The sequence below is a fragment of the Helianthus annuus genome, chromosome 16, assembly GCF_002127325.2.
Source record: "Helianthus annuus cultivar XRQ/B chromosome 16, HanXRQr2.0-SUNRISE, whole genome shotgun sequence".
NCBI classification, from domain to species: domain Eukaryota; kingdom Viridiplantae; phylum Streptophyta; class Magnoliopsida; order Asterales; family Asteraceae; genus Helianthus; species Helianthus annuus.
In genome coordinates, this window is record NC_035448.2 from 183,369,043 (window position 1) to 183,375,758 (window position 6,716).

Sequence of the window (6,716 nt, forward strand, 5' to 3'; positions counted from 1 at the left end):
TCAATTGAATGAAATTGAGGAAATAAGGGATTAAGCCTATGAATGTGCATCCGCATATAAAGACAAACTGAAAAAAGTTCACGACGCAAAGATAAGGAAAAAGAACTTTGAAGTGGGTCAAAAGGTATGGTTGTACAATTCAAGGTTGAAAATGTTTGCAGGAAAACTCAAAAGCAAGTGGATGGGTCCTTACGTTGTCCGAAGAGTGGGAAGGTTCGGTGATGTTGATATTCAAGACGAACGAACAAACAAGCAACAAACGGTGAACGGGCATCGGCTCAAACCGTACTTGGAAGGTAATGATATCAACAATCTCGAGTTAGACAAAGTGGGTTACATTTTACACCCGGTGGATGATGAGGAAACGTGAAAGAGGCCCAGGTTTGGTATTTGTAAATATTTAGTTTAGCTTATTGCGTTTTGAATAAGTCCCGTTTAAACCGGTGTTCGAAACAAGTGTGGGGAAATTTTTACGGATTTCCCGAACACAGTGTTGAGGACAACACGGGTTTTTAACGGGGGGGTAGGGTAATATTTTTATGTTTTCTTAAAATTATAAAAATACATAAAAAGTAAAAATTAAAAAAAAAAAACAAAAGGTAATCTTTCGGCCCCCCTAAGCCCAGTTACCGCCGTAAGCTACGGTGGGGGGCGTAGCTTACGGTGGCCATGGAAATCTTTTGAACTTTACGCCGCACAGCTCCTGTCCTACGGTGTCAATTTTTCACCCAGCTACCGCCGTAAGCTACGGTGGTCTGGCGTAGCTTACGGCGCCGAGTAGGTTTGGGGGCCCTTTTTCTTGTCATCGTTTTGTAAAAAAAAAAAAAAAAAAACAAAAAACAATAAAATCCGAAAATTAAATAATAATAATAATAATAATAAAACAATAACCCCAACCACATATTCCCATCAATCATCCCCAACCACAACTTCTTCTCTTCTTCTTCTTCTTCACCTCACCTAAGAACCCTAACCTTCATATCTTCATAAATCTCTCAAATCAAGCCCGATTTCAGTGATTTTTGGGTCGTTTGTGACTAAAATTTCACAAGCATTCCGATTGTGGGTAAATTTTTGGAAGGAAATCACGTTTTCTGGTCCGAAATTCAAACCCTAGGTGCCGAAAATTTGGGGCTTTTTGGGGGTTTTTGTGTGAACTTCAAGTTTTTGTGATTCTCATCTTCTACAACACCAAGGTATGCAATTTCTTGTGATTCTTTGAAGTACATTGAGGTTTGTAAGTTTTCATTATGTTTTTGCTTACACACTTACTTGTATGAGATAGATGATAGAACTTTGTGAACCATTGAGTGCTATAGGTATAAATGTGTTGATGTCTAATGGAAATTTTTTGGAAAAATTCTGATTTTAAGGGATATCATGCCAAAAATTTTGTTTGAAAGAATAAAATTTTGGGTTTTTGCACCTCTATACTTATAACATAAAGCAAGTGTGGGGAAGATTGGGTAAAAATAACTAACTTGAATTGTTTGCTTGGTTTTTGAATATGTGTAGGCATGGCGTCTAGGAAAGGAAAGGGAGTTGCAAGTTCTTCCCAAGGGGATGCGGCACAACAAAAAAAGAGGAGATTGGTTCGGGTTGGTGACCCGGACTCGGAGGAGGATGCACCGCCAAGGGGGCCAAAGCCGGATTGGACATCCGGCTCATTGTTAGACCAACCCGCGGAATGGAGAGAGGATCTATTTCACGAACAAATGAACAAGCTAAAACAAAGGGGAGAAGCATTTATTTGTGAAAAAGAAATCCGGGAGGTTGATTTTGGTCCATTCGGGATCATAGCCAAGTTTAACGCGTTGGGTTGGGGGGCGGCCACAAAATGCTATGATGGTGAGGTGAAAAAGATGTATGACACGCAGATTCAAGAGTGGGTGGCATCACTTGAATGTCCCCCATTCAAGGCTCCAAATAAGATGCGGTTGGTTGGGTGGTGTAATGGTGTGAAGGTAGAGATGTCGTATGACTCTTTGCGCCGGATAGCAAAGTTTGATGATGGGCCGGCCAATGAGTACATCTACCCGAGTCTCAAGGATCTCTACCATGAGCCTAATAAGCATCCACAGTGGCAAAATATGCTTGATTATCTCTTCCTTCCGGGCACGACACATGGGAAACTATATAGAAGAAACTTGAGGATGGAAGCAAAGTTATTGTTGACATTGTGTTTGTATAATGTGGTTCCAAGGCGGGGTGACAAGATGGAGGTACGGTTTCAAGAAGTGCCAATCTTATATATGATGATGCATGGAACACCCAAGGTTCCTTTCCGATTTTTGGTACTAAACAACATTTGGTTGAGCAAGAATAGTGGGGAAAGAAAGATCATACCTCACTGCCGGTTGATTACGGCATTGCTTAAAAAGTATGGGGCGATTAAGGGAGATGAAAAAGGATCCTACAAGAGGTTTAGACCATTCGACCTTAAGAATCTTGGGTCAGATTGGACTTACACAGAATCGGAAAGGTTTCATAAATTGAAAACGGATGGAAGAAGGTGGAGAGCATTAAAAGTGGATGCGAGACCGTTAAGACCGGGAGAGGAAGAGGAACCCGAATCAACGGATGATGAAATAAGTGGGGATGATGATTATCGTGAAGACACATTCACGGTAGATGATGAAACGGCGGTAGAATCCCGCATGACCCAAGAAACTCCGAATCGATTTCACAGAAGTAGGCGGCGGGAGCTTGGAAATAACATCAACTTTGGCTTGATCAACCTCAAGCCCCGCCTGTGAAATCTTGTGCCCTAGCATCCCCTCTCGAACCATAAAGTGACACTTCTCCCAGTTAAGCATCAGGTTCGTCTCTTCACATCGAATAAGCACACGCTCGAGATTACGCAGACAATGATCGAAGGAACTCCCAAACACAGAAAAGTCATCCATGAACACCTCCATGGAGTCCTCGATCAACTCATGAAAGATCGCCACCATACAGCGCTGAAAAGTGGCTGGAGCATTACATAACCCAAATGGCATGCGTCGATACGCGCAGGTGCCAAAGGGGCATGTAAATGTGGTCTTTTCCTGATCCTCTGGTGCAATAGGGATCTGGAAATAACCTGAGAATCCATCAAGAAAACAGTAAAACTGCTGTCCTGACAGTCGCTCCAGCATCTGATCGATGAGCGGCAAAGGAAAGTGATCCTTGCGCGTGGCGTCGTTGAGTCTGCGATAATCTATGCAAACTCGCCAGCCGGTGACGGTCCGGGTGGGTATCAACTCATCCCTATCGTTGACGACCACTGTCATACCCCCCTTCTTGGGGACCACCTGGACGGGACTCACCCATGCAGAGTCCGAAATCGGGTAAATCAGTCCTGCATCCAGCAACTTAATCACCTCTTTCTTCACTACGTCCTGCATATTAGGGTTTAGCCTTCTCTGAGGCTGAACCACCGGCTTGAACTCCTCCTCCATCAGAATCCTGTGCGTGCAAAACGAAGGGTTAATACCCTTGATGTCCATCAGCTTCCACGCAATAGCCTGCCTATGCTCTCTCAACACACTCATCAGCTTCATCTTCTCCTCCTCCGTCAATCCAGCAGAAATGATGACGGGTAGCTGAGATCCCTCGCCCAAGAATGCGTACTCCAGATGAGACGGCAACTCCTTCAACTCCAGGGGCGGGGGTGCCTCAACAGACGGTCTCTCCTTCGGGATCTCCTCCTCCTCGATGACCTCAAACACCTCGAATCTAGGGGAAGGCTCGGTAGCCTGCAACAAAGGGTCCTGCTCAACATCTAACTCAGTGACCTCACTCCCCTGATCATCCATACTAGCATCATGCGTATCAGACGCATCTCTCCCATAAATCTCGCTGAGAAGGCCACCCACATGTGACATAAGAGTATCAATAAAGTATAGAGTGTCATCATGCTGCTGGGTATGCCTCATAGAACGCTGAATGTCGAATGTGACCTCATCCTCATCCACTCGAAGAGTCAACTTGCCGTCGTGCACGTCAATGAGTGCTCGTGCCGTGGCAAGGAATGGACGACCTAAAATCAGTGGGACCTCAGAGTCCTCGTCCATGTCGAGGATGACAAAGTCAACTGGAAACACGAATTTATCGACCTTCACTAGCATATTCTCCACGATACCCCTAGGAAACTTCACCGATCGATCGGCGAGCTGAATACTCATGCGCGTAGGGGACGGCTCTCCTAGGTCAAGCTTAGCGAAAATGGAATAGGGCATGAGATTTATGCTAGCACCTAGGTCAGCAAGCGCATTGCTGACAGTAAGATTCCCAATCAGACATGGGATGGTAAAGCTACCAGGATCAGACACTTTCTTCGGCAACTTGTTCTGCAAGACGGCAGAACACTCCTCGCTCAGGGTGACAGTCGACAGATCCTCTAATTTCTTCTTATTCGTAAGAAGATCCTTCAAAAACTTCGCATACTTTGGCATTTTCGCCAAAGCCTCGACGAACGGAATGTTCACATGCAGCTTCTTCAACATCTCCATGAAACGACCATACTGCTCTGCGTCCTTACCCCTCACTAACCTACCAGGGTAAGGGGGTGTCGGCTTGTACACCCTCGTCGGCTCCTTCTCTAACTCCTTCTCCTCTCCTGGAGACCCGCTGGACTGTGCTGTACTTGCTGGGCGCAGCCTAGGGTGCACTCTGCCAGCAGGTGTCTCCATCTCAATCTCCTCGTCGACCTCTGGGTCCTCATCGACTACCGGCTCGACCTCAACAACTCCTCGTCCGCTCCTAGTGGTAACAGCCTTCGCAGTGGCGTTCGGATTCCCAACAGTGCTACTAGGGAGACCACCTTGAGGCCTCTGGTTCAGCTGATCGGCCAGCGAACCCACTGTCCTCTCCAGATTCTGTAGTGCAGTGCTCTGACTCTTCATGAAGGTCTCGTGCTCCATGAACCTCGACTGTGTCTCCTTATGTCGAGTATCCTCTCGCGTGATGAACTGTGTCAGCAACTGCGTCTGCTGGGCTAATGTATCCTGGTTTTGCCTCAGCATCTCCTCTATCGTCGGGTTTTTCGTACCCGAACTCGCCCCTGCTCCTACTCCTGCATCCTGATACAAGCTCTGACGTGGCTGAAACCCCGGTGGGTTGTTGTTCTTCCAGCTGAAATTCGGGTGGTTCTTCCAGTTCGAATTATAACGCTCCCCGAAATTTCCTTGATTCCGATTTCCCACGAACTCCACCTGCTCCGGTGACTCCTCAGGGGCAATAGGACACACGGCTGTGTCATGCTTCCCTGTGCATATCTCGCATAGCTGCTCTTTCCTCACCTTCATATCACTCACCTGCTGCTTCAGAGCATCAATCTGTGCTTGCATCCTGGTGACCTCATCGACCTTGTGCACTCCTCTATGTGTAGTGGATGAATCTCTAGACTCGAGAAACTCGTAGCTACTCATCGCTATATCCTCGAACATATCCATGCACTCATCAGGTGTCTTGGCGGTCAGAAGATTGCCACCGGCAGTAGTGTTCAACATATTCCTCGTAGTGGGTGTCACTCCATGATAGAATCTCTCAACTAAAGCCTAATCCTCAAATCCGTGATGAGGACACTTGAGTAATAACTCTTTGAAACGCTCCCATGTCTCGTAGAATGAATCTCCCTCATTTTGACGAAACTCTTGGATCATGCTCCTCAGACGAGCGGTTTTGGAAGGAGGGAAATACTTACCTAAGAATTTTTCTTTCATACCGGCCCAAGTAGTAATGGATCCCGCAGGAAGGGATTCCAACCAAGCATGGGCGCGGTCAGCGAGCGAGAATGGAAATAGGCGCAGCTTGCAGGCATCCTCGGTGACACCTTGCTCCTGGAACGTATCGCAGATAGCTGAAAAGCGCGAGAGATGGACATTCGGGTCCTCAGAAGGTAGTCCATGGAATTGGATGGTGTTCGTAACCATCGTGATGATCTGGGGTGGAATCTGCCAGCGATTAACCCCGATAGCGGGTCGGGTAATGCTGGAACGAGCATTGGCCGCGTTCGGCCTGGCGTAGTCAGCGACGACTCTCCTAGGAGGGGGATCGGCATCACCCATAGTGAAAGTAGCAGATGAAGTGTGTACCTGACTAGCTCGGAAAGTGCGAAGGCGCTCGTGGAAATCTCGCTCGGGCTCAGACGAAGCAGGAAACGAAGGTGGCCCCTGTGAACGAGTGTGGTGCATACAATGAGAAGAAATCTAATCTAAGTACTAAAGCAAATCTAACCCTAAAGGCACAAATTGCAAGCAAAAGGCACCTAAAGGCAATGAAAATCTATGAAAGCAAATAAACAACTAAATAGACGACTCGGGTCGTTCTCTAAAGTGCCAGTGTCCCCGGCAACGGCGCCAAAAACTTGATGTGTGAAAATGTGTTTATTAAATTCGAACAAGTTTTAAAAATGGAATCACAACCTAAACCACACACAATCGGCAAGTGCACCGGTCGCAGTGTAGTGTAGATGGCAAGACCGGATATCAATCCGTGGACACTATACGCAAACTTTAGTTAATGAACCTCTATCGAATAAGTAGTCAAATTTTTAGATTTGTTTTGAGTGATTTTAAATAATTAATTAATAACTAAAATAAGCAAGAAAACGTGGGAACCAAAACAGACAAACGAAGCAAACACGCGAGCAAATTGGGATCAAATATATATGAGATAAAGGCTACCTAGGTGTCGAATCCCTAGAATCATGCAATGCTAACGTGACAATGATA

At 46.2% G+C, this 6,716-nt stretch overlaps 1 non-coding gene across 1 annotated transcript; it reads left to right on the forward strand.

The window, feature by feature from the left end:
- Window positions 1–5,550: 5,550 nt before the first annotated feature.
- LOC118488524 lies at window positions 5,551–5,657 on the forward strand. Its single transcript, XR_004885068.1, has one exon. It is a non-coding gene; the product is annotated as a small nucleolar RNA R71 (small nucleolar RNA).
- Window positions 5,658–6,716: the final 1,059 nt, after the last annotated feature.